Source organism: Drosophila mojavensis, unplaced genomic scaffold, assembly GCF_018153725.1.
Source record: "Drosophila mojavensis isolate 15081-1352.22 unplaced genomic scaffold, ASM1815372v1 contig_74, whole genome shotgun sequence".
NCBI classification, from domain to species: Eukaryota; Metazoa; Arthropoda; class Insecta; order Diptera; family Drosophilidae; genus Drosophila; species Drosophila mojavensis.
This window is the reverse complement of record NW_025318899.1, coordinates 10,547,335-10,560,061: the sequence shown is the minus strand read 5'-3', so window position 1 is coordinate 10,560,061 and position 12,727 is coordinate 10,547,335. Positions and strand designations below refer to the sequence as shown.

General features: G+C 37.1%; 1 protein-coding gene across 4 annotated transcripts in view; it reads left to right on the top strand.

The window, feature by feature from the left end:
• The window catches only part of LOC6582041 (protein phosphatase 1 regulatory subunit 16A), a 43,744-nt gene that overhangs the window by 16,159 nt on the left and 14,858 nt on the right, over window positions 1-12,727 (top strand). The window contains exon 1 of one of the 4 annotated variants that reach the window (XM_002007718.4): window positions 2,088-2,390. The exons of the other annotated variants lie outside the window; for them this stretch is intronic. The gene's annotated coding sequence lies outside the window, so the exon portion shown is untranslated. Of the gene's footprint in view, window positions 1-2,087; window positions 2,391-12,727 lie in introns of those variants that run through there. 4 annotated transcript variants of the gene reach the window in all.

The following is a 12,727-nucleotide window of genomic DNA, read 5'->3' as shown; positions in this document are numbered from 1 at the left end:
AAATGGCAAATGGTAAATGGCAACAAGAGATGCAAAACTAGTTACCGTCTGCTCCGTGAACTAAATGCTGGCCAAACAGAGAGACAACAATGGCAGGTGATAGCGCGCAAGGTAGAGTCAAGAAAAAAAAAGAAGTAGAAGAAAGGCGTGCAGGTTGCGCTAGGGGCACCTGTCCCTTAACTGCGCACATATACATACATATACACACACACATATATATCTATATATATATATATATGTGCAGCAAACGGTAAATGATAAACAAAACACAAGAAAGCAAAACAAAACAGACTGCAAATGGCACAGAGTGAAATGAAATGGAGCAAATCTTTTAGCGTGGGCGGCGGCAATTGATAATGCTGCCAGCCGGCGAGCTGCGCTGCAGAGACGACCGCCTCCCGCTGGGCGGGGCTGGGTGGTGTGGCGCGGTGTGGTATGGTGGGGCAGCGTTTTGGAAACAATTTGAAGGCCATAAAAGTTGATGTGGCGGCAGGCAGTTAAAGGAGGCGAACGAACAACAAGAGGGCGGCGGGCGGGGCACGCTAAGAACTATGACAGCAATTGAGTAGTGCAAGTCGAAGGCGAAGACAAGGCTTAGCTACTTGGATATAGACGGCGACGTAGACGTCTTGACAGTGACAGCGCAACGGTACAGCAAAGGCAAACAAGCAAACAAATAAACATAAAGCAGCTGTTTCTTGGCGCCTTCAAGAGCGACAGAGTAAGAGAGCAAACAGTGTGTGCGCGTATGTGTGAGAGAGCGTGAGAGAGGCAGAGCGCAATTGCAAAGAGAGTAACGCATTTCGTCTGCCGGTTGCCCACGCAAAATATTCGCAACGCTATCAATCAGTGCAACGAATTGCATATACGCACAGTGGTGCAAATTCGCTAAAGAAGCCAGTAAATAATACCCAGCCATAAATGTTATAAAAGCAAATTTATTAAATATAAATTGTTATTAAATATATAATAATTAATATAATAATTGCAGTTAATTAAAATGCAAAGAATTAATATAAATATCTGCTAGCTCAAATAAGCGCTCAACGAACTCAAGCTCTTTTCACTGTTCCTGGCGACAGTGTCCGAGAACATAGAATATGCGATGTTTTCAACTTCGGCTACGTTCGTGGCGCTCTCTTCGTTTGCGGCTCTCTCGTATGCACTCGCTCACTCACTCACTCACTCATTCTGGTATCTTCGCTCGCAGTCTGACACTTGCCGCCCACTTGTCAGTTGGCATTCACTCATTCATAGCTAGACTGGCAGCCAGCACGTCCTCCCCCGCGCCCACTCCTGTCCTCGGACGAGTGCCGTTGCCCATTGGCAAAGAGACTTTGCCGCCGTCGCTGCTGCTGCCGCCGTCGACGACTGCAAAACGACGCTGCGGCATTTTGGCCACGGCTTTGGCTGTTCAGCGCTTGGCCATGTTTCAAGTGCTTCGACTGCGTTCAGTTTCAGTTCTGTGGCTGCAGCGCTAGCTACAAAACGGACGCTTCCAATTGGACAAACGGCAGACGACGCCGTTTCGCGCTCTCCGTCTCTGTCTCAGTCGATGTGTGTGTATGTGTGCATTACGTTGTGTGCGCCAGCGGCTACGTAAAAGTTAAGCGAGTCGGGGTAAAGAATTATTCGAAGCGCGTTCTTTTTGGTGTGTGTTGAGTCGCTTCAATTTGTATTACGTATACGCCGCGTGCCAGTCAATCGTCATTTGCCTTTTGCTACTATTTGCACATTTGTCATTTGCCATTTGTTTGGGCAATATTTAGTTGATTTGTGTCACAAGGCTGGAAAAATATATGAGACAAATATGAAAATGTAAATGCCAAGCGGGCGCGGAACACAACAAATAGATAAAGCAACAACAGCGATAATAACAACAAAAGCAACTCAAGCAACAACAACAACAATAACAACAAATCAATGTCGATAAGGCGGCGCACGCGGCAAACAATTTGAAATTATTAGCAAAAAACAAAAACAGCAACAACAACAAAGTAGAAGAAAAATAATAATAAAAAAAACCAAAGAAAAATACCGCAAAAAAAGTAGTAAAAATTCAATTGTAAATTTTTTCTGTGCTTTGTTCATTTCTACTTTGTTGTTATAGTTGTTGTTACTGTTGTTGTTGTTGCTCTTCACGTGATATACGCGGCCGTCTAAGATAAGCAAAAACGGTAAAAAAAAGGCAACAACAACAAATATATATAAGATAGATTGTTGAATCTTTGGACAGGCAAACGCGCAACATATGACTATATTTTATAAAAATGTAGTTTAGCAACTAAAGTGTTTTGATTACAGATAAAAAAAAATATACAAAAAACACAAACCAAAATAAAAACTATTTAAAAATAACAAAGTTTTTAAAAGAAGAATATTAATTGCAGGTAAAATACAATTTCATGATCAAATAATAATATTTGATAGTTGTTTATCTTGATACTTATGAAAATAAAACATATATAAACTTACATATGTACATTTTGTTTGCCTATAAATATAATTAAATTAAATATGTTTTCTAGCTAATCTAATAATGTGAAATAATAACCATTAATAAACACAATAATTTGGTTTAAAACCCAGTTAGAACATAGCAGTCGGGCCTTACCGACTGCAGAGTACTTATTAACAGCTTAAACACCGTCAGATCCATTTTCCAATTTGCGTCGAATTTGTTTGCATTCATACAAACAGACGGACAGCAGGACGGACATGGGACAGACCCAATATACTAACGATTCACTTTCGGGAATGAGTATGAAAAAACGACAGAATGTAATTATTTACTATTATTTGTAGCCGCTGCTCATATTTTAATTTTTTGTTGACATTTTAATTAATTTTTGATTTATTTAACGCATATTGCTGCTGCAATATATTCAGAGAGATATTTTTTGCCATTGACAAAAATAAAATTGTAAAGATGAGTTTGCATAGCGCATAAAATTTCGAGTTCATTTTTACATTTCATTTATGAATATTTGCTGGAATTTTTAAAGGATATGTTTACAATGCAGGATAATGGATAATTAGCCAATCACTCTTGATTAACTTTACTTTAACTTAATTTAAGCATTTTGTTTTCAACTGTTTTGGTTCTTATCGCCAAGAAATTCTTAAGTAGCGCACTTAAAGCTATTAGAAATGTGTTTTATTTTGCTCGCGAGGCTAAAGTTTTTTATGCCTATTATTTATATTTATTGTGTGGTAAACAAATTGAATTATTCATTGCTTAACTTTCAAATGTTTTGATTAGTTTGAAATAGCTTTTGGGCCTCAGAGCTGTTTACAGAGTATCCTGTGAACATTCTAAATCCGAATCATCTTAAACATATTTTCTATGAGTATAAATTAATATGTTAAGATTTGAAATATTAAAATACATTCTCACATTTGACTCTCATGCTTCAATCATTTATCTCTGCCTCCATTTAGGGCATTTTCTAGTCGTTCTCTCCCCACAATTGCATTTTGCCTACATTGATTTTATTTGTCTTTGATTTAGGCTTGTTCCCCTGAAAGTTTCTCATCAAAATTTCCTTAATTAATTTACGCATTGCAAGTTTTCGTTTTCACTTTGGCTCTTATTTTTATAGTCTTCCATTTGCTGGAACTTGTCTCAGTTGATTGCAAAGTTTTAAGTGTGTTTGCTTTTGTCGCAAATGCCAGCCAAATGAAAAAGATATTGCACAAGCCAATTGGCCACAACAACAATAAATAAAACAAGGCGAAATTGCCAAAAACCAAAGCCAAACAAAAAACTAGCTTAAAATCAACAGAGCAAAAGGGCCAACATTTTATGTTGCCAATAGTTGATGACTTGATAAGAGTATATTGGTTTTCGGGTAAATGATTTCGAAATTGGGTATATATATATTGGGTAGGTAGGCTCTGCTGCGAGATATCTTCTTGACAGCTGTAGAGGCTACAGCATAAGCTCTGCTGAGAGACTGCTTAGATTTGTGCCCACCGGGGGCGTGGCAAATTGACATAAAATATATATTCTTGACAGCTGTAGAGCTTGGAAGCTTAGCTTGAGCAAGTGTTTTTTGTTGAGCTGCGCTGCCTGTCTATAATCAAAGAAGTTTATTTGTTTTTGTATTTTTTTACGGGGTATTTTGTAAGGTGGAATGCTTTATAATACCTGGCAGGCAATTATTCTAGTTTAATATATTTTTAACATTTTTTTGCTGCTTAAAACTTGAAGTTCTGTGAAATGTTTTTTATTTCTCTCTTGAGGTTTACAAATTTGAATATTTTATTCAATTTAAGTTTTTTTTTTACAATTTGAGCGAGTATTCAGCAGTCAATTATGCTTCAAGGCAAAGTTTTTTTGTTAGTTTTCAATTGACTATGCGTGTGGGCGTAGATTGGGCGTGTATTGATATTGGTGACTGGCTGTAAGTGCCAAGCACTCATCATTCACATGTGACCAATAACTAACAGCAACAGCAACAACAACAACAACAACAACAAGAAGTGCCACCAGACAACAACACCAACAATGACAACTTCTGCTGACAGCTCACAAAATTTATGGGCCACTTATTGATTACGGGTCGCCCCAAGGATTGCAGCAGGTAAATTTGCGCAGCAAAGCTTTAAAGATATCCATCGACAGGATAAGCCGATGGTCAAGGTGGGGATGTTGTGGATGCCAGCAGAAACTGCTGTCACAATTTCCCCTAACAAATTTGGCGCGTTTTTTTCGCCTTGCTCTGCTCAGCTCTGCTTTGGTTTGCTCTGTTGGCCAAGCGGAAACACATTGCGCGCTGTGATACAGAGTTTCGGGGACAGTTTCCGGTTGTTGCAATTTGATGGCCACAAATGGGCACACAAATGGCGCTGCTGTCGGTGCTGCTTTACGTTTTTTCGTCTTTTTGGCTAATCTGTTGCCAATTTGTTGACCCCATTTGTGTTGGCCAGCTGTCAGCTTTAAAGGCTTTAAGCAATTGCTTATCCTTTTCTTTTTTATAGCGCTCTGCTTAGACAGATATATATATAAATTTGTATATACATATGTATGTATTTGTATTTGATGAGTGCTGTCCATAGGCCTCTCTCTCCCTCTCTTTCGCTCACTCTCTCTCCTGCTCTTAGTTATTTTGCATATTGCTGACTTTTTGTTTGCTTTGGCTGGCATTATGCAAATGCTTCGCCTCCTTCTCCTTAGTCGATGGCCTCGCCTTGCTTAGATTCAAAGAGATTTCTACTTTTGCGTAGCGACGTAATTTTTTGTGGGCTTCGCTAATTAGCTGCGTTAAATTTTTGTAGATCAGCTTAGGCAGTGCTTTTAAGCCGACAGCGAACAGGCAACAGGCAAGAAGCAAGCCGAATGAGAATTTTATGTAGCATACTTTATGGCGCTACGTGCTATAAACTGGATTCCCGATGCGGATTTGCCAAATAACTGAAGCACATCCTTCAACCTGCGCTCAGCTAGGCCCCAAATAATGTTATTTAAATGAAAGCCAGCTTTGCATTCAAAATAAATGGCTTTGATAAAAGCAACACGTGTTCTCACATTGAAGCCGAGAGCCGATTAAGAGCGGATTAATCTCGAACAATCTGTAATTCACACAGCCTGAACAGTAATTGTATTGCCTAAGAGAAATTAAAGCTGAATTAAATTTCACAATCAATTTGAAAGCTAAATTAAGACACTAAGCCGAGCTTAACGTCAGTTAAGTAAAACATTTCAGTTAACATTTAAATATCTTAAACATGGTTAAGCTGAAAGCTTAATAAAATTTAGTGAATTGCAGTGCACTTATGTTTATATTTTCATTTATCAATTTCTAATAATACATAGTCTAAAGCCTGTTAAATAATATTTGTAGAGCTTCAGAGCTTAAACTTATATAACTTTTATACATATTAAGTCATTAAAGCTTCCGCTTATATAAGCTTATCATATCAACTCATTAAAGCTTAAAACTCAATTATTTATCAATTATGGAATTGAAAGCGATTTAAAGCCGTATGTTTTATAATAATTTAATTCAATGACGTTAAAGCCTTTTCAGGCTTACAACTTTTTTAATATGAGAAACAAAATTAAAGCTTGATTCATTATTATTGATCTATAATTAATAGGCAATGTCAACTTAATTGTTGGGCTTCAGCATAATTGATTTTAATTGAAGTTTAAGGTTTAAACTTCATTAACTGACATTAAACACGCTTTACTTAATTTGTTATATTCTAAGCAGTTAGCTTAAAGCTCAGCTTGCCATAGTTTATGTGCTTACACAACTGATTAAAGCTCAATGCAACAAGTCTTAGTAAAACAACAACTTAAAGAGTTCTAGCCAAATTGACATAATTAAGCCTAATTTGTATCTGACCAAACTCAGATAACCCTAAATTTAGCCTTTCTGAAATAGACAAATACAAATTTGAGCCCATTAATTAAGTTTGTTGAGGCTCGCAAACTATTTTGAAGCAGGCGGCGCAGTTGGAAACTCCTCAAAGGCAGCTTAAATGCATTCAAACGTAAAACTTAATTAATAACTCATGTGTGCGCCAGGCCTAAAGGAAGCTCACAATCATGTCACTCTCTCTCTCTCTCTCTCTCTCTCTATCTGTGTGTGTGTGTCAGATAATAGCCGAAATTATATAGATAATATGTGCACATATAATATATATGTCTGCCCATTAAGTCAAGTCTAATAAGAGTCGAGCTACTTAACGTTTGCAACATATATATATATATATATATATATATATATATATATATATATATATATATATATATATATATATATATATATATATATATATATATATATATGTATATACAGAGATATATATCGTTTATCGCTTATGAACGCTGCATATCAAGTGACAGCGCCAGCGATGATCAATAAGCCAATCTCGTATAACCAATTGACAGCCGATAAGGCCAGCCATAATCCAGGCAAAAAAACTTGGTAGCAAGACGAGAATCTTTTCACTTCTGCTTTTTTTATTTTTTACTCAATTTCACATTCCGATTTTTATGGTGCAAAACTTTTTGGCAAGAGCACATATTTACATACACATATATATGTACATATTTACATATGTATATATTTAAGCAGACTGCAGCGGCAAGCTATTCAAGTGTAAAAGCACACACACACACACACGCACACACACACAGGGAAACACGGGCAATCATTTTTGCGTAAAATGGCAAATTCTGCGCATGGAAAACTCATTTATCAAGCGATGCCACAGCAGCCGCAACATCGCACAAACAACAGCAAAAATAACAACAGCAACAAGAACAATAAACAAATAAAACGCTTTAAATTAATCCACTTTAAGCCACTCAAAGGCCTAGCCACAGACCCACAAAATGTCTACAAATAAAGACTTAATGTTATATACATACATATATGTATATTTAAGTATATATATATATACATATATATTTAAATATATTTATTTGTAAGCAAATTCTAAGCTGAAGTATATAAAATATATTAAATAAGTGTCAGGAATTTGTAAATGCTTTTTTTTTTTTTTATATTTGCCAAACGGAATGGAATTTGCTCTGCATTGCCAGCAAAAATATTTTTCTGGCATTTATTGTGCTCGCCCACATAGTATAAAAGGCATATTAGTTGTGTGCAACAACTTTACTTTTGGTATACAATCTACAATTAGTGAAGCTAAAAGCTAAGATTGTTATAGATTACACTCTCTCCTGGCATTAAGTATCGATAGATATCGATAGGTAACTCTAGTTGTTATTGGTCCACTGTAGAGCGTGTAGTCGCCTCTACCCGACTATTGTGAATATACATATTTTTACTACCTTTACACAACAATTAGTTTGTATTTATTGTTCCTTTATTTATTTATTCGATTTTATGATTGGCATTTATAAATAATTTATTTTAAAGCATTATTGATACGTCACTCAAATGACACTTTGCGTGTTACATATTTTGTAAGTAAATAAATAAATATAAATATGTTTTTTGTAAGCGGCTTTGGAATTCCAAGAATATCAAATGAAAACTCATATTCTATTAGGTTTCAGAGGTCTTAGTAGGCCTAAGGGTGATATGAATTAAGATTATGACTCGTTAATTACTTATATAGACCTGTATATAAATCTAACTGAGATATATATAGTAGATCTGAAGAGCATCATACCAATACCATTAAAGCTTAAAGAGAAACGAGATCTGCTCCAATGGCCTAGCTAATCAAGAATATGTTGACTGAATATAGTGCCCAAAAGTACCCAAAAGTCTATTTATACATTTCATTATGCACATCACCATTCCACACTCATTTCAACAAAAGCTACTTAATTTACATAAAGTTTGGCCAGTTCCCCCAAGTAGTGCCCAAATTTATGTTCGACACAGAAAAGTGTCTTAGGGCTTATGAATAAAAGTTTTTTTTTTTTTTGCAAAAGTTAGTTCCACTAAATTTATTTGAGTTTCATAATCTCACTCAAACACTTTGCACTCGAATTGTGTGCGAGGCGAACCTCTTTTGGAGTCGCTTCTCTCTCCCTTTAGGACTCCCTCTCTCTGTCTTCTCATTGTTTTTGCCGGTTTATTGAAAACAGAGCAGAGTGAGAAAAATTTTTTTTTCAATTTCAATATAAAGGCTGAAGACATGCCATCGGTAGGCTATTGGGGGTGTTGGCAATTGGATGGGTAGGAGGCGGTGGTGCAGGGGGCATGGCTCTAAGGGCCACACGACACGCCTCAAATGTGGGTCACACTACACCACAATTGTTGGGTGTTGTCAACGTAACGACCCGCTTTTGGCCAAGGCGCCGTTCAAGCGGGCTGCACATATGGCCAGCAGATTCATCCACCTAGCCCCCGCTCCTGCACCCACTCCTGCCGCCCTCTGAAGCACCCGCTGCCTGCTGCTGGTTGCCTGCGGTTGTCGTCAGCGTCAACGCTTAAATCGCCGCCATCGTTTCAGTGTTATATTTTTTTTCCTGTTTGCCGTTTCAACGCCAACATTTTATTGCTGCATCCTTGCAGTTTTATAGACTCATCCGCTCTCACTCACTCACTCACTCTCTCTCTCTCTCTCTCTCTCTCACTCACACACATATGCTTTGGCTCTCCCGATGCCGCTCTCGCTCACTCTGCCGCTGCCGCTGGCTTAGGCTCTGTTTGTCTCCGTCTGGCACGCCTCAACAATTGAGCATGTGTTTCCTCTTTTACACCCACTTGCAAATTGTTATTTACAGTTATTTTAGTGCATTGTACGAACGGAGGCGCTAACGGAACTCAAACTGGAACTGGAAATTGTCGAAGTGTGCGTGAAGGCCTTTAAAGCAGAAACACACACAAAACACACGCACACGCACACACACATGCTTACTCATGCCCATCAGCTTTTGTGTGTAGGCTCGTGTATCTAAGTATATTTAAGAGTTCAAAGCAGATATGTTGACGACATGAATAACAGCAAAATGAGTGAGAAAGAGTAGGGAGGTGCCAATGGAAGAAGAATAAGAAGAGGACAGGGTATAGGAAATAGAAGCACAGGTTTGATAACAAGGAATCGCCAAAAAAAAAAGAGGAAGGAAAGGAAATAAATCGAAAAACCAAGTAAAAAATGCAATAGCAAAGAATATGGACTAAGAGATACCCTGTACAATTAATTTGTATATTCTAATTATGTTATCGCACAATAGATATGTTTCATAAACAGACAAAAAATCATATAATACTAGAAAATTAGAAAATTATATTTTCTTTTGCACTTCGCTACCGATTAATCGATATATTTTCTATGCTATACAACATATACCCTTAGGAAACTACAATAACAAGAGATTTATGATTTTCATAGCAGCCGCATCATATTTGAATATTATCGATTAATCGATAACACTGATAGATAACAAAAGCCAATCAAGCCGAACTCCTCTGCAGTTAGATTTTTATGCATAATAAATTAAAGGACATTTCGTAGCATCGACCGAAGTGGAATGTCGAGCAACGGTTGTCGGCCAGGGTGCAGGTTTGGGTGGAGCACATGTGCTGCAGCGCCAAGTTTTTGTTGCTGGCCAGGTCGTTTTTGTTGCCGCCTGGTTGATAGCCATTTTTTATGTGGCCAAAAAAGAGCTCGTTAAGCCAAAATAGAAGGTAAGCGAATAAACGATTCAAAGGAATCCACTTTAAAAATACAGCAAATCCGGAGCACTCAACCAAGATATTGGACTCAGCACATTTTGTGGGATATATAATCGCACATAGTCATGCATAAATAAAGAGAAAGATAAGCGCGTTATATACCGCAGTTATATGCAAATAGTTATCGATGATAACAGATATAAATATTGTTTATTACATAAACACAGGGTAAACCCCACACAGAAACGTACCGCAGATGAATGTAATTGCAGGCGTAGCAAATATAGGATAAATAATAGAATAGTTTTATGGTTGGTTTTTTCTTAATGGAAATTTTTTGCGTACAGACGTGGGTAATATATAGTGTTATGACTCTGATGAGCTTATGAATAGTAATGAATGAATGAAGTTGTATTAGTGTTGAAAATTTATAATAATTTGAGCTTAGCTTAAATGATCAGATCATCAGCTGTTTGTGGACTTATAAAGGCAGCTCGCCTAAAGTGCTAAGCGAACTCATATACCCTAATGACACGCCCCAAATGCCACTGAACTTTACTTAACTTTCTTCCAGTCACGTCACACAATGTCAATAAACGAAATTTTTGACACTTTGTGCGAGGCTGCATTAAAAAATGAGTGCGACGTGTCAGTCGTACTTAAATGAACGTTTGCCTCTTTAATTTGTCAAAAAATATTCTAAGTATTCAGGCGACATTAGCTAAAAACTCTTGGAATTGACTCTTACATTGAAAGTCAAGAGAGAAGAGGTCAAAGGGTGTTTCCTTATAATGGGGGCTCAATTTCTCCAAATAAATAAAGTTGATTAGCAAAAACATACTCTTAAGTCTGTAATCATATCTCTTTACTTATCTGTCAAAGAACGTGTTATTAAAAATACCAAAATTGAGTTCTAAGTCCCTGCTTCACCCTGTCCCTAATTGCCTTGGCCTTCAAATGTGTGTAATGCCTGTGGCAATATATTTTACATCTCTGCTAAAAATATATATATGTTTTTTTGCAATTTCCGCTATCATAATGAGCTTTCCCTTAAAAAACAGCAATTAAATAAATTCCCTTTAAAATGAAATGCCCCAACTTAAGTTGAGTTTTTTCAGCTTCTGTTTCTGTTTGCTTTCGATTATTACTAAAAATATTAACACAGTATCCAATTATGGGCAGGCAAGTGGAGTTGAACGCCCCCGGAGTTGGTCTATGCCAATTGGGGCGTGGGCGGGGTGGTTACAGTGGAGCTGCCCTTGCCCACAGCTATGCGAGTCGAATGCCTGCCATTTATAGCATTCAGTCTGGGCGCTACGTGCCGTTGCGCTTCAAGCCTTGTCGCCTCGCAATTGGACCCGTGGTCGGTGGCATTCCGGGTCTGCTGTACGTATTAAGCGCACATAAGCTGCCCGTAAACCCCTTTTTTTGTGTGCGGGACTCACACACACTCACACACACAGGAACTGACTCGTTCGCTCAGTACCTACATTTAATACAAATTTGTTCGTTCTGTGTACTCCCAAAAGCCAATTACGTGCTCAAATGGTTACCGGAAATGAGAAAGTGACGGAGGCAGTCAGCAAAAGAGAGAGAGAGAGGGAGAGAGAGCGGGAAAGACAATGAAATGAGCGTATATATATATGAAGAGTGCCGGATTATGCGAGGCCATAACATTTATAAGATCACGTGCTCAATTATTAAGCCACTAAATAAATAAATAGCGGCATTCGGACACGTGCCGTGTCCTGCAGGAGTTCCGAAGGCAGAGAACCGTATTTAATAATAATAAACTTGCTTGCCAAGCCCAGTGCCAATGACAGGGCCAAAGCGAGGTGCTTAAATTTAGTTGGACTCATTACTCATACGCCGCGTGGAACATATATTACGTATACGCGGCGAGATAAATCGTTCGCTTTGCACAAAAGTAAATTAATTAATCAGCGCTAGCACCAAAGAACGAAACACCAAGCAAATAAAGAAGAAGAAATGCAAAAAAAAATGATGCCATTGCATACCCTGTAATGGGAAAATGTGGGCAGCAAATCGATTAACAGAAATGAATGTTTATTATGATGGCAATGGTAAATGTAAATATATAGCTTACAACAAGATTAATAGAGTGCAATCCATATATCATAATTACAGGGTATGTGTATGTAGCATGGCTATAAATAACTCTATATAATTTCTTATAGGCCTTAATAATTAAGCACATTAATAGAGCAGAAGTGCTTAACAATGACAAAGTGCTTCATCCTAATTACAGGATATTTTTCAGAAAATTATGATTGATACCATTTTTATTGTTTATTTATATTTGTATACAGAGATATATGAGTAAAATAACTGTACAAATTTCAAAATGGCATAGAAATATCTTAGCAAATCTAATAACATTCTAGGGTATGTTCATTCATTCATTCATTTTTTTAACGTATATTAATATTTAAAAAAAATATATGTATATAAATTGCTATACTTATTATATATAAGGTATATAGTAATATATGATATATGTATGTATATTCATATGGTCTACGACAATATCAGCACTACAGGGTATTCACTAGGTGCATACATACTATAGTTACATTTTTTCGCTTCGTTTTGGC